This window comes from Drosophila melanogaster, chromosome 3L (assembly GCF_000001215.4).
Source record: "Drosophila melanogaster chromosome 3L".
Lineage (NCBI taxonomy): Eukaryota > Metazoa > Arthropoda > Insecta > Diptera > Drosophilidae > Drosophila > Drosophila melanogaster.
The window spans coordinates 25,816,527-25,842,895 of NT_037436.4; the positions used below are offsets into that span (position 1 = coordinate 25,816,527).

The 26,369-nt window shown below is 37.0% G+C and overlaps 1 protein-coding gene across 3 annotated transcripts in view; it reads right to left on the bottom strand.

Annotated features, from left to right (window-relative positions):
* l(3)80Fg (lethal (3) 80Fg) overlaps positions 1-26,369 on the bottom strand; it is a 215,672-nt gene that overhangs the window by 18,086 nt on the left and 171,217 nt on the right. The gene's annotated exons all lie outside the window — the stretch shown is intronic.

Consider the following 26,369-nt stretch of genomic DNA (forward strand, 5'->3'; position numbering starts at 1 on the left):
TCATTATTAAACAGTTCTTGGTTTAAGAATTTATCATTAATGATTCTAGAGTTTTTCTTTATATGGTCTAATTCATGATGGATATCTTTGTCGTCACTGGCATCCATGTTGCCGGTAACAACCTTAACAAGACTGCCTAGTCCGTTAACCAAACCACGTTTGTTTCTAATAAACGGCGTTAAGGCTTTGAGCTTGACCTGGGCTTGGGTTAATTTGGCCTTTAGGATAGTGACAGAGTCTCCCAAATTAGTGTCGAGTTGAAATCTGTTAATAGTAAAGTAGAATTGATCCATGCATTTGTTATAGTCTTGTAAATTAATAACATGACTGATTATTTTATATCTGTCAACTAGTAAAGCTTTACCTAGTTCTAATCTGGCTATAGGGGTATTATCATTTAGGTGACGGATAGGGATGGCATTAATCGACCCGAAGGTGAATCTGAAATGGTAAATTAAGAGGGCATGGGGTCAATTGTCGTCAGTGTTAGATAAATTATTACTTTTTTCTTTTCTCAGGACAATCTTACGAATTTTAGATTTGTGTAGTTTTTGATTTGAAGTAATCAAAGTACTACCTTTGTCGCGTTTAACTTTGTGTATGGAAAACCTAGGTGTAATTTGGTTCCGTCTGTTTTCTTTCCTAAGGATTAGGGTGTCGGGTTGAAGGGTTATAGGGTCTGTTCTAGTTTCATTTAATTTTAAGGTTCTCTTAGTTACGTCGTTTGAAAGTTTTTCTGCAACGATAGGGTACAATTTTTCTCGGAATTCATTTAACTTTGTCAAGTAGTCGTGTTCACTGTTGAACTTAACTGCCTGATTGAATACATGGGTGCGTCCGTTAAAAAGTTTAAAGGGGGTATGTTTAGTCACAGAATGAATTGCGTTATTATATGTAATTAGGACTTCAGACATTATCTCGTCATGTTCGGTGTTGAGTTTCTGCTGTTTTCTGGCGTCAAGTACTATTCTGTAGATTTCCGTTAGAGTTGAGTGTAGCCGTTCAACGGGAGAGTTACTAGAAGATTGTTGGAAAGACGTAACATGTAGATCAATATTAAATTGAGTACAGAATTTGTTGAACATGTCGCTAGCGACATAGACTAGCTTTTTAGGAATACCAAATTGGGAAATAAAATGTTTTAACGCTTTAACTACGTTAATACAGTTCCAATTAGCTATAGGGTATGCAGATGCAAATTTGGAAAATTTGTCAATAATGGTAAGGTTGTAATTTTTATTAATCGTATATATATATGTCTATATGTAAAATGTCCAATGGTTTTGAGGGTATTTCCGGTATTTGGTACAAAGTCTTTTGGGGTTGTCTGTCATATTTCAATTTCAGACATGTCTCACATTCTCTGATCAACCGAGTAATTTTCTAATTCTAATTCTAATTCTAATTTTCTAATTTTCATATGAGAATTGTTGGCGTTTTAAGTGTAAGTATATTTCATCGACCCCACGATGATTACTATTAACATGATAATCGGTTATAATTTTCTCGATTTCTGTGTTACCAGTTATTTTAGGAAGGAAACTCAAACATCTAATAAGTATGAATGTTTTGCTCGTAGAGAAATAGGTCTGGTAGGCATGTTCCACCATTAGAAATACGTGGTCGGGGGCAAATGCCGCACATGTTTGGTTTGGTTTAAGTGACTGTTTAAGAATGTTAACTATGTCGTCGTATTGAAAGTCGGGTCTACAAAATTCTCTGTTTTTTTTTTATGTTTGCGTTTAAACGGAGTCAATGTGATATAGTTTGTATCTGGGGTTATTTTGAAAAGGAGTTGAATATTAAAATCATTAAGAGGTTTTTCCGATGTAGGGCAAACGGTTTGGGAGGTCGGTAGTACTTCGGAATGGTTCATAGAAACCTCTGGTCGGCTGAGGGCATCAGCAATTACATTTTGAGACCCCTTTTTATAGATAACTTCAAAATCGTACTCTTGAAGTTGGAGTCTCCACCGAATTATTTTTGAATTGGGCTGTTTGAAGTTCATTAACCAGGTCAATGGTTTATGATCGGTGACTATAGTAAATCTTTTGCCAAAGAGGGAAGGTCTGAAGTATTGGACCGCCCATATAATGGCCAGCATTTCCTTCTCGATTGTGGAATAGTTCGTTTCCGCAGTTGACAAGGTTCTGCTAGCAAAACATTCTGGTTTATCACTATTTACGGGACCCTGTGATAAGACAGCTTCTATTGCGAAATTACTTGCGTCCGTGGTCAATGTGATAGGTTAAGTAAAGTCTGGGTATTGGAGGATTAGAAAGTAGGGCTTTACATGATTCGAAGGTTTCTTTGAACTCGTCATCTATTATGATTGATTTATTGTTGCCTTTTAACTTTTTCGTCATTGGTTGGGTAAGTTTTGCGAAATCCCTAATGAATTTCCTGTAGTAGCCTAACAAACCAAGAAAAGACTTAATTGTTTTTTTGCTATGAGGACATGGAAAATTCTTTATGGCTTCGATTTTGTTGGGGTTAGGTTTCACACCTTCTGGTGAGACGATATGGCCTTAAGTCTTCCAAAAATAGTTTTCAAGTGTAGAAGGTGTTCTTGTAAAGAAGTTGAGAAGATTATTATATCGTCTAAATAGACGAGGCAGACGGTTCCGATGAGGTCCCCGAAAATATTGTCCATCACCCTTTGGAAGGTGGCTGGAGCATTTTTGAGGCCAAACGGCATTCTAACGGATTCGTAATGACCTCCTTCTACTGTAAATGCAGTTTTGGGTATATCATCAGGGTTCATTTCTATCTGTTGAAATCCACTTGCAAGATCAAGTTTAGAAAAGTATCTAGCCTTGCCCAATCTGTCTAAAATGTCTGCAATGTTAGGTATGGGATACTTGTCAGATATAGTTTTCTCATTGAGTTTTCTATAATCGATAACAAGACGCCATTTTTGTTCTCCTGTAGGAGTGAGTTTTTTAGGGACTACCCAAACAGGGGCGCTCCATGGAGAAAAGCTAGATTTGATGATATCTTGGTTTAGCATTGATTCTATTTGCTTTTTAACTTCCTCTTTATGGATGTATATGGACCTATAGGATTTTGTATGAATGGGGATCTCGACTGTAGTTTTGATGGCGTGTGTAATTTTGTTGGTGAAGGTAAGTGGTTTGTCTTCGTTGTAGAAGATATCTAAATACTTCTTGCAAAGTGAAAGTAAACCTTGTTTCTCTTCAGGGGAAAGGTTTTCGGTATAAAGGGCTTGTAGAGATGTTGCGGAATCTTGGGGTTGTAAGGGATCTAAACTGATATTGAAAAGTTCGATGCTATCGACTGTGGAGTATGACGTACGTTCTATCGGGTTTTCGAGGTACAGCAACTGATCTACATCGCTGTAGTTTGTGATAACGAAATTGGCAGTATTATCTTGGGAGCTATATATGCCTTCTAATATTTTTAAATCATCATTGATTGAAATTGAGTTGGTGTAAAAATCGCCCTGTTTGATTTCTACGGGTAGAGGCAAGACAACTTTTGTGCGTCCAGAGATATTAAATATGTTCGAAGTTAAGTTACTATGGATCCCTAAGGGTATAATGGTACTTGGGGTTTTTAGTTTTAAGTTAGGCAAATATATTTCTATTTTTAAGTAAGATAATGAGTCCATTCCTATCAAGCCGTCAAAGTAGGAGTGAAATTCGAAAGGTCATTCGAAGGGTCATTTCGCCCGTGATTTGAAATTCGGGTGGGAACGGTACAGATACATGTTGGTGGATTGTAAAATTATTTAAGGCCGTTTTAAGTATTATAGGCGTTAGTAAGGTCGCACAATTTTGAGAATCCACGTATTTTGGGTTGATAAAGGAGTGTGTAGAGCCTGTGTCAATCAAGAATTTCAGGGGGTTTGTATGGGGTAGTTTGATTCTAATGAAAGGAAGAGAGGGACTGTGTGTGGCCGGACTTATGTACCCAGTTGTCCTCCCGAGGCGGGTTTCTGAAAATTCGGGTTGGGTTGAGGGTTCTCCTCTATGTTGTTCAGACTATGCGACGATGTTCGGAAGGGGTTTAAAGTACTGGCTTGGTTATTGTTATTACCGGGTTGAGGTGTACGGTTGTACAAATTATATGATCTGTTCTGATTAGAATTAGAATATGGTCCTCTACGGTCGTTTCGGTCGTTTCGTCCATTGCGGTTGTTATTGTCGGTATTATTTCGTAGATTTCTACCATCCGATTCATTGGATCTCTGTTCTGTTCTATTGGACCGATTGTTTTGTGCCCTATACAAGGTCTGTTCTATTTGGCATTGCTCGTATGCCTGTTCGAGAGTAGAAGGGGACTTAAGCTTGACGAACGTCTTGAGAGGTTCTCTCAAACCTGTGATAAAAGCGTTGAGACACACTTCGTTATAGACAACTTTCTTGGCGTCTATAACGGTGTTGTTGTGCTAGCTATTCTTGAGTATGGAGAAGAGTTGGCTTCTCACTTTTGATATTCCAAAGAACAGTTGTCCCAAAGTCTGGTTGTCAGAAAATGTGCTAAGCTCACTTAGCAAGTTGGCCTCGCTTTTCTTGCTCGAATAGAGTCGGATAAGGTTGTTTTTTATTTCGTCCCAAACCAAGGGGGTATTTGCGAACTCTAGGGCTTCGTCGGCTCTATCGATTATTTTGTTTCTAATGGTCCTCAGGGTAAGTAGGCCGTATGGCGATTGATCTGCCCCCCTTATTAGCATTAGAATTTCTTCTACGCTAGTAATAAATCTGTCTAGTTGGCGGGGAGACCTGTCAAAAGTTGGCAAATGCTCAACAAAAGCCATAATAGGCTTGAAAGTCTTTGAGATTACCGAGCCAAATCCATTGACAGTGGGTGTTAAGAGAGGTGGAGTGGGGTGATTAGAACCATTACCTTAGTCCATTGTAAGTTTTTGGTGGGGAATTGATCTAGGTTCTTCTGAAATCGGGGGAAGAGGGTCAAAACGTTTAGTAAGGGGCAAAGGCTTATAAGTGGTTGATGAAGCCCCGACAACGGAACGCGTAGTCCTCCTAAGATTATAGACCAGCTTTTTTGACATTAAATTTTAAGTCTCTCGATTTGTCGTATATGACCGGAAAGCAATGAAAGTTTTCAACCTCAGGGAAATACGTGAGTGTGCCTATAATGTATCTCAAGTATGGTGCACATATATAAGTATGTATATATATAACGTATTTAGATGTAAATCATATACCTTTTTAAGTATGTGTGTGTATATAGTGTAGTTAGATGTAATTTGTTTTCTTATTTAAGTGTGGGTGTATATAGAGTGTTTAAACGTAGATAGTGTGCTTATTTTAAAATATTTTTAAATGTAATGATATATTTCCACCTGTGTATGGGTAAGTACTTTGAATTTTGTGTGTATTTACTGATTTGTGTGTACGTTTGTATATACGTCCGTTTTTTTTCTATGCTCTGCAATGTTATGAGTATTAATATTTGTTTATGTGTAAAATTATATTACGAAAAGAACAAAGTATACTTGTATGTCGACCCCCCCCCCCTTTTTTTTTTGTTTTTACTATTTGGAGTGTGTTTTCATAAATATAGCGGCACTTCGCAGGGGAGCGAAAAGGCGAGATATCTTGACGATACTCAAGCATCCACTCTTTGTTTCTACTCCCTGGACATGGGTCTGCAGACACACAAGCGGCCTTGTTGTTGTCGTGATATGCCGAATGAGACCTTGTTTGTTTCGAAATATAATAAACCACATTGCATGTATATGTACTCGTCGTCAGTGTGGTGATGAGCGTTTGATTCCCCATTGACGCGGGAACGTGGTGCATGGGCACGTTGTGTCAAATTTGATATTATGTGTACATATGTGTATAAAAGGCTTTTGGCGTACTTTTGTATATAGCACAGCATCGCGACGATCATCGTTTGATTTCGCGCTGCTGTGGTTACATTGTACAGTGCCGTTTGATAAAGCACTTTGCATGTATATGTACGCGTCGTCAGTGTAGTGATCAGCGTTTGATTCCCCAATGACGTGGCAACGCGGTGCATGAGTACATGGTGTCATATTTGATATTATTCGTTCGAGTGTGTATATGTGTATAAAAGGCTTTTGGCGTACTTTTGTATATAGCACAGCATCGCGACGATCATCGTTTGATTTCGTGCTGCTGTGGCTACATTGTATAGTGTCGTTTGCAAGCGAGTATTTTGATGCTGCCGCCAGGGTGTATGCGTAACGGTGACATGATTATCATCGTTTGATTTCATGTCGCCGTGGCAGCACTCACGTTTATATTCATTGAATGGAAACTACAACGTGTAGATTTATGTGTATATATTTTTTTTTTTTTTTTGTGAGACTAACAATAATTATTCAAATCTTATTATATAACTTATATTAATTACAATATGAAGTAATTGTATTAGTTAGAGACGGCCGTAGGATTTCTTTGCTGGGCTGGAGAATCTTTGCGCTTCAGTCGGCTCTGACTGTAGACTCGCGTAAGCGACTTCGCGAGAGGATTTTCGTGTGCGGCGAGCTTTGCTTGATGTTTACTTTTTTTCATCGGAATTTCCTCATTGACAAGATTTATGTGAAGGTCTCTATGGATGCTTTCTTTCTTTCACTTTGTGCGTGTTCTGGGGAAGCAGTTTTGTTATCTTGTACATTAGTCCTTCCAGCCAGACTCGGTCAAATGCTTGTGCAACATCTAAGAATATAGCTGAACAGTATTCCCGGTGCTCAAAAGCGGTACGAATTTTGTTTGTGATGCGATTGACCGTTCCGTGACGCGTCTTGCGAAGTCAATGAGATCCGGTAGCTTATTTGGATCTGCTGGCCAGTATGTAGGCCTACCCGGAGTCACATGATCGAGCTTGTTTCGCGGCTTAATGAGCGCGTTGTAAAGTTGTTTGCCCTTTGGGGTCAAAAGACGTGATCCCCAGTGCGTATGCTTGGCATTGTAGTCACCGGCCGCTATGAATCGCTCTCCGAGTGAGTTGAAAAATTCCGAGAATTGGTCCTCAGAAACTACAAAACGAGGTGGGCAGTAGACTGCGGCCAGGGTGACGGGGCCGCTGCTGGATTGCATGCTTATGGAAGTGGATTGCAGGTAGTCCATTTCAGTTCTGTTATAAAGGTGGTGTTTGATGCGACTTCTGATAAGTATTCCAGTGCCCCCATGGGCTTTGCCGTCCGGATGGTTTGTGGCGTAGAATAAGTATACTGGGATATGGAAGTAGTGCTTGTCTGTTAAATGTGTCTCGGAGAGGAGCATGACGTCAATATTTTTTTCGAATAAGAACTGGGCAAGTTCGTTTTTATGCCGTGAAACGCCATTCGCGTTCCACATAGATATTTGAAGTGGAGACATTATATTGATTTGGATGACAGAAGAAGCTGTATCAGCATGTTTTGGTTTCGCATAAGCTCTTGCATTGTGGTTTGCATGAATGTCATAAACTCTTTTAGGGTTTGCTGGAGTGAGATCATCGTTTCAATGCCAGTTGATATATGCTGCGTTTGTTTGTTCAAGGTAGTTATTTTCTGTTCTTCCCGAGTAGAAGTCGACTTTTGTGTTAGCGGATTCACAGATTTAATTCCCGATTTTAAGGCACTAGCGAAGGAAACGCTAGGACTGGTATGATGTGTAGGGGGTGGTGCAGTGTAGGACGTGGCTATTTTGTTCACTAATGCACTTGAGCTTTTTTTTTCGCTTGTGTATGGTTAAGTTACATTTGGCGTATCACAACTTTAATTTGTACGGGTTTCTTTTTAATCACTTTTCTTTAGCCGACATTTAAGCTTGGTTTCATTTCTCACAAAGAATTTTCTCTTACTTACAAATAAACGATTATGGTGTGGAGGTACATCTTACCGGCTGCGCCAGTTATCAGCGTGTCCAAGAGGGAAGCTTGTGATCAGATGATGAGGGTGAATAGATCCGACGTTGGATTCCGATGTTGAGAAAGTATGAATCTTTTTAGTTATAAGTTGAGTTTCAGAATTTAAATAAATTGCTACTGCTTTCGTTGGAGTTTAAAACCAGAGTGAATTTTATTGTTTCGGAGAAGTCTCCTCTAGCTTTCCGTTACTTTGTTTTTGAGTTTATACATAAGTGTGTAGGTCTTAAGAGTACATAGGTTTTTAATGTAAACAGAGACATATTTTGTGCCGCTTCAGCATTCGGCCGGCCGGGTAACTCGCGCGGTGGTTTGAAAACGCGGTAAGCCATGAGGGCTGCCCGTCGCCATGAAGCATATTTTTCTTGTACCCCTGTGAATTCGGGTAAGCTCTTGACGGCATCTAATGGCTCGTTACACACAGCAACGCTTGTTATATCTATATCGGAGAAACTTTCTACTACCGGTAGTACGATATGCGTTCCTGTCATTTGCTGTGATAGCAATTCGACTTTGTCTACCTAGGGCTGGTATGCCTTAGCTTGTTCTGCTAAGGCAGCAGTAGCACCCAGCTCTCAAGCCACTTTGTTGCTGGGGATTCTTGCAAAATTAGGCATTGAATTATATTTAGTTATATTTAAATTATAGCAGACTTAAAGCACAGTTTGAGTAAAAAAGGCCACTAACATTTTTAATATTGTATGTGTTAATTGTTGTTGATGCTGAACTGGTTCCGCTTCCCGCGCTGCAGTCTCCGCTGTCCAGCTAAGAAGCACGTTAGTCTGGCGACACGCCGCTGCCCGAAGAGCTCCCGCGGCTTCGGTGTTTAATTATTTTTTTTATTTTTGCACTTTCGTGCGCCTCTGCCAATATGCTATTTGGAGAGGTGTTGGCTTTCGCACTGGTACTGATGCCTTAAGATCACCACTTGTTAGTTAGTTTTATAAATATGTGTCACTTTTGCGTGGGTAGTCACCACGAGTTGGGCGTAGTTACTTGTGTAATTGAGTAACTATAGTTACCGTTTAACGTCCAAATGAAAGACGGAGCGATTATGGTGTTATAATTTTACTTGCGGAGCGAAAGTCTGCCGATATTGAATGCAAAATAAAGACTAAAGCTACCATGAAAACCGCAACACATATCGTTGCGGATCCATGTTCATAGCGGCCACGCAAATATGCTGAGTTTCCCGGCTATGCATCGACGTCTAGCATTATGCTTACTTTGCAGAATGCCGTTGTTGTCGCTTATTTTATTTGGACGTCCGCGGACGTTAACTTTATATAAGTTATATATATTATACATATACTTGAATTGTCACCAAGCGACGGCACTGCTGACTATGCATTTTTGTAATTTTTAATTTTTTTCTCGTATTTTAGTGCCAATTGATTTCTCTCGGAGATATCCAATATAATTATTGCAATTAATTAAATTGCAGGATTTTGTTGGTGATTTCATATTTCTTTAATGTCTTCATTATTTAACATTTTTGTTGTAAATACATAAATTTTTGCCAGTGTAATAGTATCAATAATGTTTTGCAAGTCGAGTGTTATCAATCGTAAACGATGTTTTCTTAACGGCAATTCTTGATAATTCTTGATTCTTGTTTCTGGGGATGACCCTTGACTCCAAACTTAGCTTCAAAACTAATGTCGCGTGTCACGTGTGGAAAAATTGCTGGAATGTCGTGGGGAACCTCACCACGCATAATAAGATGGATGTACTTCATAATAGTCAGACCCATACTAACCTATGGGGTAATAGCCTGGGGTGATAGAACACGCCTTAGCACTACTAAGGTGAAACTCCATAAGCTGCAAAGAATGGCCTGCATATGCATGACAGGAGCAATGCGTACCTGTCCCACTACTACTACTACCTAGAAGTACTAATGGAGGTAAAGCCGCTTCATATCGTCTTTGAAATGAAACGGAAAGCAACCCTAATAGGAATTGAGGGAGCAGGAAATGACTGCAACCTCACAAGTAAGGATGCTGAAAGCCTAAAAAGGGATATCCCTTTGCTAATGCAACCAAAGGATGAGATGCCATCTGAGCACAGGTTCGCTGAGAACTTCAGCACTCATCTCAGTAATAAAAACGGTTGGACAACCCTGGGGAAATTACACCCTATGAAACCACAAACAATAAAGTGGTATACAGACGGATCCCTCACCGACGAGGGAAGTGGGCGGGGGGTTGTAGCAGCCATAAGGGCGCTCAGCAAAGCTAAGATAACTTCTAAGCTAGTAAATGAAGTGAGGACAGCCCTAGACAAACTAGGAGCTGTCAACAAACTCACAATAAAGTGGGTCCCGGAACACAACAACATGCCGGGAAATGAGCTAGCGGACAACCTAGCCAGCAAAGGGGCAGAGATCCCTCTAATCGGGCCCGATTGGTCAACACAGAGTACTGGGCTTACTAAAGTCACTAGATGAAGAAAAACGTCTGTCCTTCTGGGAACACCTAAGGCAGTCTAAGATTCTCCTCCGTGAATATAACCATAAATGATTCGAGACCTTAATGACACACGGGAAAAACACCGTGCGCATTTTGACTGGCCGTCTTACGGGGCATTGCCGACTTCACAGCCATTTGCACAAGATTGGTGTTGCAGACAGTGAACTCTGTCGCTTCTGCTGCATGGAGGAGGAGAGCTCTGCACATATTATATGTGACTGCTGGGCATGTATGTAGTCCCACGGGAAACAATTGCAGCCCTGAACCCCAATAAAATTCTGTCATTTATACAGTGCATTGGACTTCAGGGGGATCTTTGAGTCATGAAGAGGTAGTACAATAGATCCGACTGGGTCGCAGTACACATAGAAACCCACTTAATAATAATAATATTAATTGATAATAATATAATAATATAATATAATAATAATTGATTATTATTTCGTTAGGTACGTTTTCCTTAACAACCCCTTCTTAGTTGTCTCTTGTCTTTAGTTTCCTCCTCTTGTCCTCTTGTCCTCTTGTCTTTAGTTTTTTTCTTCCACCATGTTATAAACCACTTGCCCTAGATGATATTCTTTTTGCTTACGACCTTCATTATGTGTTTCTAACATTCTTTCTTGAGTGTTCTTTAGAATTCTTGAATTTTTTCGTGTTCAATTTTATTATAAATAATATGAAAAGGTTTTTGATTTGTGTAGTATAAATGCTCTGATTGAATTCTTTTGCGGCTCTAATAATTATTTCTGAATAGTCAATGAGATTAAATTCTTCCTTTATGCAACGAGCTATTTCTGTTAATGTTGAATGTCCCCTTTCAACATGTCCGTTCGACCTACTGTGTCCGGAGTCTGCGAAATGTAGAGTTAAACCACATCTTCGTGCAAAGGGTTTAAATTGTGCAGAGGTGAAGCTTGGTTCATTATCGGTCATAATTACTTTGGCGTGGGAAAATTGTTGAAGTAATTCCATTACTTTATTCTCCATGTTTAGTTTGTTTTAAATTTTTATTTACTACATCTTGCAGAAATATTTTCGTAAAAAGAAATTTGTTAGTAACATTATTTTTCTAAGGTAATGGGATATGATACAGATCTTCTAATGTGCTATGAATTCCTACCGTTATGTGGTGGTAGATATTCCTACTAAATTTTCTGGCAAATCATATTCGATTATATGTCGTGCCTTATCAAAAACTCTCAATTACTCATGTATTGTATACCTCCCCGTTGTTGATAACAGTTGTTGCTGAAACTTATTTAGCGGTTTACTGGTCTCACGCATTACATTTTCAAAACTACTTTCAGCAGGATGATGTGTATTTAGACCTGAGCTTGATTGTTCTACATCGTTTTTTGTAATATTACATTTTAATATTATTTTTAAATTGAGATAATGCATTAGCTACGACATTTGTTGCTCCGGGTTTATATATTATTTTTGGTGTGAAACTTTTTATAAAAGAATACCATCTTTCATTTCTACGTTCGGGCTTTTATCCGCGATTGTGAAGGATTGATGGTCTGTTTGTATTTCTATACCTATTACTTCATATAAATAATTTCTAAGATTTTTAAGTGCCCAAACTATGGCTAACAATTCTTTTTATTTGTGGCGTAAAGTTGTTTGGTTTTATTTAAAGTTTTAGATATGAACGCTTTTCCGACTTGTTCTCTTAAAATATCATCCATTGCTCTTTGAAATATTCTAGGTGCGTTTGTTAACCCAAATGGCATACGTAAGAATTCAATTATTCCATTGTTAATAGAAAAAGACAATAAGTTTACAAATCTTAAAAAGTATTTTACTTACAGTTACTATTGCAACTGATATGAGTTTGTGTGGCCCTAATAATTATCGTTGGGTTGGCATATCATTACGACGAAGTCGGGTTCGGCTAGATAGCCGTGTTAAGTCTCTCGCAAACCTGTTCGGATGGGCACGTAGTTTGTTGCGATATTTTTCCATTTGCTTGGCTATTTCATCTCTGACCGGAATTATGAATAAATCCCTATGTAAGTTATCACTTCGAACGTACCACGGTGCTCCGGTGATGGTTCTCAGGATTTTCGATTGGGCTTGTTGGATGATTTTTACGCTGCTGTTACTGGCGTTCCCCCATAGCTGGGAGGCATAGGTTCAGGTCGGTTTTAGGACGGAGTTGTAGAGTAAGACCTTATATTCTAGTCTTAGGGGAGAGCGTATACTAAGAAGCCCATGTAGACTATTGGCTTTTAGTTTAAGGTGTATTCTTTTTGCCTCGATGTGTCTACGTCAAATGAGTCGCCTGTCAAGATGAATACGTAGATACGTAACTTCATTTGATTTTGAAATAACAGTGGTGTTTGGTGGAGAAGAGCAATCTTGTCTGTTGAGGGTAAAAGTTACGTGTTTACATTTCTGTTCATTGACTTTTACTCGCAGGTCAGAAAGCCATTTCTCAATATGTGCCGGGTAGAGAGCAAGTTTTGCAGTAGCTTGCCGTGGACATTTAAATCGGCTCAGGATTGCAGTGTCATCGGTAAATGTAGATATTGTTAGCTGCCTCGATATTGGTATATCGGCTGTATATAGTAGATATAGTGTTGGGCCAAGTAAGCTGCCTTGAGGAGCCCCAGCTTCTATGATGTGGTCCTCAAACATAACAGAGCCGCATCTAACTGAGAACACGTAAGATGTGTTTCAGAAAGGAGCATTACATCGATATGTTTGTCTTGGAGAAATTGAGCCATTTCAAGCTTATGTCGCGAAACGCCATTGGCATTCTAAAGAGTTATACGTAAGGAAGCTGTAGAATCCCAAATGAGAAGACTTTACTCGTTGAGTTTTTGTAAGAAACTGGTTTTATTTGGAAATATCTTCGGTTTAAATAGGTGACATGAGAATCGCATCTTAAAGTAAACGGCCTACGCAGAGGCCTAAGTAAATAGTCCCCGCCTTATCGAGGTCCCACGCTCCGGCACATCTGCCTATCTTGAGCGGCGAGGACGTTATCTGTGGTCTCCCATTAAGGGACTATTTTAGGAGACGGGGAACGATCTCAAGTGACTGACTCATGTAGTGTGCACTTAGATTACATGTTTTTGAGCACTGCACATGTCGCCTTAGATAACAAAATCCTAAATATAAATTATCGCTCTCGTTTCATTTACATAAGATATGAACGGAGCCCAAAATTGTAAGTCTTTAAATATATTCGTGTTCATGTGTGAACATTCTGCCAAAGGGCCAACAAAGCTGAGATGTAAATTTGTATATTAGTTGCATTTATAACAGTAGTGGACTGTATTTATGTGATATACGTTCATTTATTTTGCAACTAAGATTTCAATGGCCCTAGTGTTCATGGCTTTTAATTTTATTGGATTACAATTATGGTTTTTATTATTTTTAATTCAATAATTTGTACTTAATTAACTTATTTTAAACATTTCGCTTTTTCTATGTAGAAGTACATTTTCTCTTAAACAACGATATAGTGGACTGTATATTTTTTTTTGTTATATATGTTTAATTTTATTTTTTATTTACTATTGATATTTATAGTACTGGCAACGGACCTGCAAAGGTTATTGCTTGCATTCTTTGTTGCACAGCAAATTTCCGTATGAAATATATTATTAATACTACCATTATTATTAAAGCAATAATTAATCCAGCATGTCCGGAAATATGATGGAAATCTAAATCTTTCAATTTTTGATGATTCTCTTTCATAAATTTAATTTCATTATTCAATCGTTCAAATTCCTCAGTATGATTTAATATTGATAGATTCAGCGGATCCCAAATAATCTTCGGCACTTCACTAACTTCTCCTATATAAGGTGTTGATAATAATTCTTCACTTTCGGACTGAATGTTATGGTGGGCAACTAGAATTTTATCGTCGGTTCTTGCCGTACAATATGGCGCAATGCTTAAGACTCTTTGCTGAGGCAAATCAAACAATGCAATTTGAGAGTCAGTACATTGCAGACGGACTTTTGAATTCACAGGAACCTTAAACAACCAACTACTTTTCTTTTCTAACTCTACCCAGTAACTTTTAGAGTCGACTACTGTTTTATAGATGCAGTTCGCCACTTTATTTGGCTTTAGAGGCTGAATCTCGCATGCATTATCATTGGCAGAATTCCAGGGCGAACTTCCTTTGCATATTCTCTTATTTAGTTGCCATTTCTGGCATAGATTTAATGTGGCTTCCGTCATTATGTGATAGGAATATATCTCAAAATTATAAATTAAATATTCGGTCGTTGTATGCACCATTATTATCCGATCTTCATTTCGAATTGGCACCGGAATAACCTGAACAATTTGGATGGATGCCTGCTAAACAGAGGCACTTTTGCACTAATGATCAATTTATCGTCGATGAATAAACCCCTGACTGTTAACAGTGTATACACTTCCTTAAGCTCCGTACCTGACCGTTTTCCTGGAATTACTAGGTTCTCCGAAAGACTCTGCTGAATTTTGGCAATTTCTTTTTTAAGCTGATTTGGCCTGAGAATATTTGTATTTAGCCTACCGTGAGTAATATCAATCAACAGGCTTATAATACCTGTCATTCTTCAATCAATGAGTGTAGCTGTTTCGTAACCATAAAGATTTTATTGATTCCTTATAAACATAATAATCATCCACAGATGTTTGTTTTTGAATTAGTGTATCAAGGTTGTTCTGGTTATCTAACAAATTCTTCATATTTTCTTCTAATTGCTCTCTATCATCTTCATCCATTATACCAAATATAATATGATACAAGGAACCCATAAATTCGAAAGGAGCTTCTAGATCTAGACTGCATCATAAACAATTTATTGTTTTCTTCAAGTTCCGATAACTGACTTTGCATATTATCTAAGACTAGACTACATTGCTCTTCAAAGCTATGAAGTCTTTCGCAAACTTTCCTCATACTTTGTATAAGCGCATTACCCTTTGCTAGATATATTGCTGAGGTTTTATTTATTTTGTCTATAGAATATCTTGGTGCTATATCTTTAGGTAATGCGCTAGAAATTTGACAGCATAACACAAACAACAACATTGCCATGATGATTCCGATCTTGGACATTCCCGATGTCGCTCTAGTTCACCTTTTTGGCTCCAGGTCAGCCTCATTTTTGTCAACAGACTTTGTTCCTTCCAAGGGACAAATTTTAGTAACGGGTCTAGTGATATATCCTTCCTGCATCTTTATTTTAGCCACCCGGACCTTATCATCATTCCCCTTATGGACCTTTTCCACCTTTCCTAAAGGCCATGTTGCAGGATGACAATTCTCATCCTTTAATAAAACTATTTGCCCTTCTTCTATATTAGGAATTTCCTTTTTCCATTTATTCCTTTGCTGGAGCGTATGCAAATATTCACTTTTCCACTTAACCCAGAAATCTTTCCTCATTTTTTGGATAAGTCTCCACTTATCCAAATTTCCGATTTTTTCATCTTCCATTGGTTCGACTATTTCTAAAGGTGGTCTTCCAATTAAAAAATGACCTGGTGTTAAAACCTCTTGTTGGTCCATCTCACTAACTATAGTGTATAATGGCCTTGAATTTAAGCATGCTTCTATTTGACATAAAAGAGTTGACCTTTCTTCGTAAGTCAAAATAGTGTCGCCGATTATACGCTTTAAATGGTATTTCATTGACTTAACCCCAGCTTCCCAAATACCTCCGAAGTGAGGTCCTGCCGGGGGAATAAAATGCCAATCAATCCTGTCCTTTTCAAGCTGCGCTGCAATCGTTATATTTTCTTGTATTGCATTAAATAACTCTTGATCTAATTTTCTTGCAGCTCCTACAAAATTTGTTCCGTTGTCTGAATAGATATTGGAACATTTTCCCCGTCTAGCAATAAATCTTCTGAGTGCTGCTAAAAATGCGTCAGAAGTTAGATCGCTTACCATTTCTAAGTGTATAGCTTTGGTGGCCATGGAAACGAATACGGCAACGTATCCTTTAAATGTTTTTTGGCCACGATTTTTTGAACATTTAACATAATAAGGACCTGCGTAATCTATTCCAGTATTAAGAAACGGGAATGTCATCGTCACTCTATATTTTGGCAAGTTACCCATTATTTGCTGAGCTGTATTTTGTTTATACCTTGCACACTTTACACATTCCCTTAAATACTTTTTCAACGAATTTTTCAACCCGAAAATCCAATACTTTCTTTGGATATAGTTTCGCATAAGGTTTATCCCTCCATGCAATGTTTCCTTATGAGCATTTTTTATTAATAAGCTTGTTAGGTGGCATTTTTCTAAAATGATTGGATGTTTAACATTAAATTCTGCATTGGAGTTTTGCAATCTTCCTCCAACTCTTAGAACCCCATCCTTGTCCAAAAATGGATTCAATGACAATATTTTATTATTTGTCTTGATTTCCTTTTTGATTTTAAGGCACTTTATCTCTTGCCTAAACTGGTATTCTTGTTGTTTCTTAATAACAACTGTTTCCGCTATTCTTATCTCCTTTACTGAAATAATTGATGAATAGGCTTTATTTTTTGTTTTCATCTGCACGAATCTATTTATGTATGCTATTATACGTATAAGTTTTTCTATACTGGAATACCTTTCTATTAATTCGTAAATAGGATCATCTATTTTGTCATGTAATACCGTATTTATTAAGACAGGTTCTTCTACAGACTGCTGCCGAGGCCAAAGTTCTTTTGGGTCGGCTAGCCATTTCGCACCTTTCCACCAAAGATCACAGTTGATCAACTGGTTAGAATCCACTCCTCTGGATGCTAAATCTGCTGGATTATCCTCTGACTTAACATGATTCCATTCAGTATTTTGTAATTTTCGAATGTCATCCGTTCTTCTTCTTATAAATTTGATCTTACTTTGACCACTGTTAATCCATGCTAAGGTAATCGTGGAATCACTCTAAGCATAGATCTCCATTATATTATCAATTGATCCTTTTAGTCTTTGGATTAATTCACTAAGCAAGTGAGCTGCACACAGCCCGAGTTTGGGAATTGTCTTCCTATTATTTATAGGGTTGACTCTACTTTTGCTAGCTATTATATTAACATGAGGTCCTACTGCAGCATATGCTTTCTCGGAGGCGTCCGCAAATTCGTGAATCTGAATGACTGAAGAACTGTTTGAATTAATCCACCTTGGGATTCGAATATTCTCTAACAATAATAAATTTTCTTTATATTTTTCCCAATAATTTTTATCTTCTATGGATAATTCCTGCTCCCATTCACTTTTATTTATCCAAAGTTTTTGAATAAAAAGTTTTCCTGAAACGGTGACTGGTGCCAACCATCCTAACAGATCAAATATTTTTGCTAGCGTTGATAACACAACGCGCTTATTTATATTTTTTGATTCATTACAATTTACGCTGAATTTAAATAAATCATTTTGAGGTTCCCATTTTAGTCCTAAAGTTTTAACACATTCATTTTCGATAATATTGAGAACCTTATTGTCCCCTGTGTCCTCCACAGTGGTTAATATTTTGGAATTGTTGGAAATCCATTTCCTTAAGTTGAATCCAACTTTCTGCAATTCATGGGAAATTAATGTTATTAATTTATTAGCTTCTTCTACCGAATCAGCTCCAGTCATTAGGTCATCCATATAGAAATCATTCCTAATTATTGCACTAATAACTTGGATTTTACATTTATCTGCAATATCTACCAGAACCCTGGTAGCCAAATATGGTGCAGATGCAGTTCCGTAAGTGACTGTGGTTAATTTATATGTTTTAATTTTTTCTTTTGGAGAATTTCTCCATAAAATATATTGCTATTTTTGATCATTATTATCTATTTTAATTTGTCGGTACATCTTTTCAATGTCTGCCGAAACCACAAATTCCCATTTTCTCCATTTAATAATAATGTCAAAAATATCTTTTTGAACACGTGGCCCAACCCACATTATGTCGTTCAAACTTTTGTTATTCGTAGTTTTTGCTGAAACATCAAAAACTACTCTCAATTTGGTCGTAAGGCTTGAATCTCTAATCACTGCCTGGTGCGGTAAAAAATATTTGCCTTCATCACTCACTTCAATCATGTGTCCTAAATCCATGTATTCATTCATGAATTTAGCGTAGTCAACCTTAAGTTTTTCATTTCTTTTTAGTTTTTTCTCCAGAGTCATGTAATGAGCTATCGCTTGTTTCTTTGAATCTCCTAAGGTGACATCCTCCTTGAATGGAATTGACACAATGTATAGCCCATCTGAATCTTTTTTTGTCGTTTTGATAAATTTATTTTCACAGATTTCAGACTCGATATCATCTTTTTCTTCTTCTTCCACTTCCCAGTAGCGATCTAACTCTTTTATTTCTATTGTTGTGGCTACAATGGTTTCTTTTCCTTTGGATTTTTTACATCCAGAAACTATCCACCCGAAATCAGTTTTAGCCCAAGGAGATCATCTATTTTTATAACTCCATTTTGCAGAATGTGAGTATATACGTCTGCTCCAATGATTAGATCAATACGACCCGGTTTATTAAAATCGGGGTCGGCTAATTTAAAGTTCTTCCATTTTTTCTGATCAACATTAATCGTGTTGACTGGAAGTGCCTTCATAAGCTTTGGGAGAATAAGTGCTTCAATTTCTAAATTTTTCGGAGAATTTCTTATCGAAATAACCGCTTTGTGCTTGGAGATGCACGTTCCTGTGGAAGATACTCCACTTATTTCAGTATGAGACCGAAATTTTTTCAATTTTAGAATCTGTGCAGACTCTTCTGAAATAATTGTGCTTTGAGAGCCACTATCAATCAATGCTCTTAATTGTTCAAAGCCTCCATACCTCGACTTTACTTGAATCAAGGCCGTGGCCAACAAGGCTTGACCTGTTGTTCTACATGTATTCACTTTTTCTGGATTATGACCTACGAAGTGAAAAAAATATGGTGAGGTTTACGACAAGTCGAACAAAGCTGCTCGCTTATACATTTTTTACCAAAGGGATGCCTCAGACATCTTAGGCAAATCCCATTTTTTCTTACCCAGTTAGACCGTTCTGCTGGATTCATTATTTTAAATTTATGGCATTGAATTAAATAATGCCCTGGTAGTTTGCAATATGCACAATTGTCACTATAATTTGTATTCTTGTTATTATTAGTCATTTTCTTTACAGGTTTTACTTCCTGTGAAAATGATGATATAGAATCGAGCCTTTACTCTAAAAAGTCCATGACATCAGAAAGTGCCTGTATATCTTTTGTCTTTTTAACATGGCTTTCATATAAATTGATTGATTCTTTATTGAATTTCCGAAGAATTATGTGAGCGACAATTGCATCCACATCTTCTGGTAATTGTGCCTTTAATTTTATGATATAAATTGACTCGTTAATCGTGTCAATAAATGTCTTTATTTGCTTATTGGATTCCAAATTTAAATTTGGCATATCCATAAGCCTATTCATATGATCTGAGAATATGTTTCTTTTATTCTCATACCGCTTGGTCAAAAACTCCCAAGTGGCTTCATAATTTTCTCCAGAGCCGAGCAGTAAATGAGTAACCACATTTCTGGCTTCTCCTTTTAATGCTGACTTTAGATAATTAAATTTGAAAGAAGGACTGAGATCCTCTCTCACATGTATGAGCTCTGTAAAGAGTTCATTAAAAAGATCCCATTCTTTGGAATCACCAAAGAAAGTGGGTATCTATATTTTAGGCAGGGTTGGTAACTCCTCCGCCTTAACAACCGTCGACATTTCAGCTTTATTTATTGTGCCACTGAGTCGACTATTAATGGCTGTTAGAATATTTGGTTTGTCAAATTCAAGTTCGCTAATTTAGGGACAGTGTTTGATTTAGGGCCAGTGTTTTCTACCGACTCGCCCTTAATTTTTTCATTTTTATTTTTAATTTTTTCTAACACCATCATTATTAAATCATACTGCTTCGTGTTAAAATATTCATTATCGACAACGCCGATCTTCAACAAATTGCTTTGATTAGCAATGAAACATTTTTGAAGCTCATTTAAATTTAGAATTTCTACATCTGTTAATGTTGGTTTTACTTCCAACTTTCTAATTTCCAAAATAATTTCGGATTGCTTCTTAAGGAATGGAATAGTCTTTTCTGACATCAATTTGAACATTTTTTTTTTTTTATATAGATGGGCTTGATTTGATTGTAAGTTCTTAATATATATAGTACGTGTGTATGTATTGTATATGTGTTTATATATATATGTGTGTTTGTATAAACAGAAAATTCTTGTTTTGACTTAGCTGATGTCGTCGTTGTTGCTGCTTCTGCTGCTGGTAGAGGCTCCTTTGAATTTGACTTCCTTCTCTTCTTTAAGGCTCCGTTGACGTCAATGTTTAAAGATGATTTTTTTGTTGTTTGTTTTTAATTCCACAATTGCTGATGTTTGGCCTCAAGCACGCCTTACCACAATTTATAATGGTACACAAAGCAACCTTTAGCTATAGGCTATAAGGTGCTTGTTTTATTTAAAACATAAAAGATTCTTTTGTATCTTTTTGCTTTTTATATTTATACTCTGTTCCTTACCATATAGGGGAAAACAAGAGTTAATTATTTTTGCTACCTTTAGCTGTAAGATTAACTTAGCAATGCTTAAAGGAGCTGGCCTTTCTCTGAGTCCCTTACCATATAGGGGGAAACTGCAGAGTCGATTTAAGGCTCGATTGACCAAATGTAAAATCCCAAATGAGAAGACTTTTGTAAGAAACTGGTTTTATTTGGAAATATCTTCGGTTTAAATAGGTGACATGAGAATCGCATCTTAAAGTAAACGGCCTACGCAGAGGCCTAAGTAAATAGTCCCCGCCTTATCGAGGTCCCACGCTCCGGCACATCTGCCTATCTTGAGCGGCGAGGACGTTATCTGTGGTCTCCCACTAAAGGACTATTTTAGGAGACGGGGAACGATCTCAAGTGACTGACTCATGTAGTGTGCACTTAGATTACATGTTTTTGAGCACTGCACATGTCGCCTTAGATAACAAAATCCTAAATATAAATTATCGCTCTCGTTTCATTTACATAAGATATGAACGGAGCCCAAAAGTGTAAGTCTTTAAATATATTCGTGTTCATGTGTGAACAGAAGCCATTGATTATTTTGACTGCTGCGATACCAGCATCTGTATCAATAGATCCTAATTACGCATAAGATTTTCCATAGTTGTTCTCATAAATGTCAAGAATTCGGTCATGCTTTGTTGCAAGTTAAAGATCATTGTTTCAATATTGCCTTGTGGCTGTCTTTTGGCTGATCAGCATTTACCTTGTTTTGTTCGGCGAGTGGGAATGGAGTTGTAGGATTTTTAGATGCAAAACCTGATTTAAGCGCACTTCCAAATGTTACGTTGCTGTTGGTCAGACTGTTTAAGTGGACATCAGGTGTATGTTTTGAGAGTATAATTGTGCTCGGCGTGCTTTGCCCACTTTTTGGTGTAGCCGATTTTTTAGATCCTTATGTACAGGGCAACCTCTGTAGTTTGCTGTGTGGTTACCTTTTCATACCGGGGTCAGCAGCTGTGAAGCTCACCACAAGCTACACATACAGTGCGAAGGGTACAATAAGTTTTTGTATGACCATATTCTTGGCAATTTGCACACTGTACGGGTCCTTTGCGCTTAAGCGGCTCTTCAATAGAGATTCTACGGTGTAAGAGATACTGCAGGTTATAAATGGGGACTCTCGTTTTTCTTCAAAAAAGTTTTTCTTGTGATTTTTGAGGTATTTGGCGCTCTGAAGTTTACTTCCGTTTTGACTTCCGTTTTGTTTCATGAATGTTGCCCTTGGTCAGTGGAATTATGTGGAAACTGTCTTTTCTAATAAGGTCCATGTACAATAGATTGGTGGCGGCTTAGGGGTCTTCTTAATGTCTTTGTCAGAATTTGGTAGATCGTCTAAATCGGCTAAAATGGCAAATCGGTTATCATTGTTAATTATATGGGCTTATACTTGGTATTATAAATTGTGCCTTTAGCATTCTATCGATTTCATTATTAACGAAATGCTTGCTTTAAATTGCCATATCACTGCCAGTATTTATTTCTCCTCAAATATCTGTTCGAAAAGGAAGTTGCATATTTATTTTAGAACGCTCCTTTTCAATTTTATTCATAATCTTATTTTCGAAATTTTTTATTTGATTTAAAATTATTATTAGATTATGAATTTTTTCTTTGTCGGAAAATTCAACGACGTCGTGTTCAGGATTTGTGGATCTCAAACTATTAGTTTTTTTGTTGACGGATAATTCAACGTCGACATGCTCAAGATTCTTTGATCCCAAGCTACATAAACAAACATCCTTCGCCCTTTACCGTTTCGGTTTTAAATACTTTTTGTTCATCAAAGTATTATTTATAATATATTCTTTAAATGGAAGATCATTTTTTCCACAATTAAACACAAATCGTTTTTTTCCTTATTGTCATAATTTTCCAGCTTTTCTTCCCAATATATTTTATGATACCCTTTTCTGTATCTATATTAGCTCCAATTTTCCTTCATAGATTATACGCAATTCATAAGTCGGATTCTAAACCTTCTATTTAATAAAATAGATGTTTTGTTTCAAATATTGTTTACATATGGTAATATTTTATAATTGAGTATCCACGAAGTGTAGATGCTTTCTTGTAAGTTGGCAATTCTTTTTTATTTTCATAAATTCCCTTTTTGATATAGAAAGATGTGGCTCCTGTGTCTATCAATATTTTTAGTTGCTTGCTCCTTTTTTTAATGGGATTTGAAGTTCAGTTTTTTGTGCTAGATATCGATTAAAACTATTTCTTTGCGAAAAATTATAATAATTCTGTCTGTTATTATTAAACCCCCGATTTTAATTGTTAATCTGACGATAGTAGTTAATATTCGGACGATTTCCATACCTTATGGGACTATCTACCTGCATTGCTTCTGGTGGGGGATGTACATTATAATTGTTATTTAAATTCCAATTATTATTTTGTCCAAAGTTCCTGTTTTGATGACAATTATTATTCAGATTGTTATTCTGATTAATATTTCAATTATTATTCATTCCGTTTGATGTATTATTATTCTGTCCGGAATCTACTGGATTAAATCTTAGGTCGTTTCCCTGATTTTTGTTTTAAATCCGAAATCCATAATACCTATTGGTAAATTGGGCTCGAAAGTTGTTAGACTCTAGTTCTTGAGACTTTGCCAGAGCATTTGGCGGGTGGGTTAAGGGAAGAGAGTGCTTCTAAGAGCGTTGCTCCTAATTGTTTAATTCGCTTCTTTGATTATTTCGCTGTCTTTTCCATATGTCATTATAATTATATTTATGAGTAATGTCACGTTATTGTTTACTTCGTTGTAAAATTCTGTAATGCTTAAGCGCGTCCCTGTCTAAAGATGCTTAATTCTGATTCGAGAATATGGATTGGTCTTTTATCGTTATAAATAAAATCCCATCTAGAAAGAATTGCTTGAAAGTTTAAAACTGTACCATGGTTAGTTAGAGCATCATGTGCTGCTCCCATGATTGTATTACGTAGAATTCTTAAAGCGATAAGATATTGTTCGCTTTTAAGTTTATATAGACTCATGGAAGTTTCTGCCGATCTCTCCAGCCTACGTATTGGGTTATTTCACTTATGAACTTTGGTAAGGATTTAACTACTCCTAGGGTAGTTTCCCATTTTATAGTTGGGTCAATTGTTTGGATTCTGCTAGCGATTAACTGCCCTTCTATCCCTTCAATTTTTCTGGTCACTTCACCCAATTCCAGAAAAGGTTGGTGATATGCCTCCGGTTGCCATTGTTAAATCCCAATTTTCAAAACTATTTATTAAATTTTTCAGATTGTTTTCTTTAATTATTTGTTACCATTAATGTTGTAATATTTCTTTATAGTATCTAGCTCTTCTTTTATTAATTTATTTAAAAGACTTAATAATATTTTTTGCTCACGATACTTTCCGTTGGAGTCTTCCTTCCGTTTAGTTGTGCTCATTACTCTCTGTTGGGGTCTTCCTTCAGGTTAATTGTCCTGATTATTATCTGGTTGGGTCTTCCTTCAATTTTTTTGTATTTATTTGTAGCGAGGGATTGCCCTCAGCTCTTCCTTCCTCTTTGGTGTTGATTTTTTAAAATATTTTTGGTTCTAGATTTTGATTTGGTTTTATTTTTCTTGTTGAGTCTGATTTTTATTATTCTTGTGTTCTTGTTGTTTGTAGTAAGTATTCAGTCCCCCTTTTTAAATAATAAATTCATAAGTGGATTATTGCATTAAATAATTTCCAATTAAGTTTTTCCACGATCACTGACACAATTCCGTTGAATTAATGTTGATGTTTTAATTTTTCCACTAAAAATGTGAGTTGTTGGCAGCGCGAGTTCCGTTTTATATTTTTATTATCGTTAATATTTTCAAGGACTGTTGGGCGCCAATAAAAATTGTTACTTTATAATAATAAATAAATGCCCTAAATAAATAATTTTTATTTTTAATATTTTTAAATATTTATTCGATGATAGGCTTTTCCACTTATACCATTACAAGACACTTTCAACTGCTTATCTTTGATTTGCAATCACGATCTCGTCCCGATTTAAACTGATCTTCTAAATCTTAATCCTAATCCACTTAATCTCGACCAGAAGCTTTTCTTAGGATTTTCTTAAACTTTCAAATATGGTTAGGAGAAAAGCTTTACACTGAAATTATTTCACAGCATAGTGAAATTCAAATTTGATGACTGATGCAGTTTGATTAAAGCGCAATAAGTTGATCATGGCTTGTTCTCCAAGTGGAAGTGGTGTGTACTTTAAGTTTGGTAATTTATCGGGTACCTTAAGTGTTGGCGACAACGGGTGGCTAAGTGTTGGCGACAAAAACAAGGGCAAAGGAAAAGCTGCTGAGATTGGAATTTGAAATTTGTTTATCAACTGGGGCAGAGTGCTATATTTACGGCTTGAATATTTGAAATGGTTTGATAATTGAAATGCTGATGAGATTGGAGTTTGAAATTTGTTTATTAACTGGGGCAGAATGCTATATTTACGGGTTGGGTAACTGGCACACATACAGTTGTCGGCTGTCACTGCATGCGTATAAAAGAGCTTTTCGCTGTAGAGCTCTCCACTCTCTCGTTCTTTAACAAAAAATTCGAGAGAGCCTGGAGTCAGCTTTAGAGCCACGCCGAAGAAATCGGGTGCAAAAAAATCGTACGGCGTTACGCGTCTTGTTATTCTAGTGTCTTTGCTTTTACTCTACGAGTAACAGGAATAGCACACCTGCCAAAGACGACGCGGAACAACGAAGGAATGGGACTTAGGATGTTATGGTGTCGTGGGGTGTATTGTCCGTTAGGTCTAGTTTAAGCTCTTCCCAGAACCACCTTTGCCGACTAAGATTGTAGTTCTTTGTCCCTTCTGACCACGCCATGCGCTTGTCGTCTCTGCCATCGGACCACGTGCAGGCTCGAATGAGACCTAGAATGTTATAGTGGTGGGGCCACAAGGTGTATCGTCCGTGAGGTTGAACTAAAGCTCTTGCCAGAAGCACCTTTGCCAACTAATGGATGTTATAGTGGTGGGGCCACAAGGTGTATCGTCCGTGAGGTTGAACTAAAGCTCTTGCCAGAAGCCTTTGCCAACTAAAGATTGACTTCTCCACTGGCAGTGATCAACCTCGTACTGATGTTCCTGATGCTCACTGACTGGTCCTTCATTGTTCTTAAAAAATTCTTTTCACGTTTTTTACATGGAGATTGAATACATCACTATATACTCTATATCTATATCACTGTATATAATATATAACTTATACTCGTATGGTCGAAAACACTTTATCTAAAATTAAAATTAAAAACGAAAGGATATTAGGCTGGAAATCAAAGTGCAAAAAACATACTTTCCCAAATTGATAAAATTAATTTGACTCGAAATAAAAAATATTCGCGAAAATGCCTATTAAAGAAAATATTCATAACATGTAATGATTCACCTAAATTTTCTCAGTCCATCAGTCTTATTAAAATTAT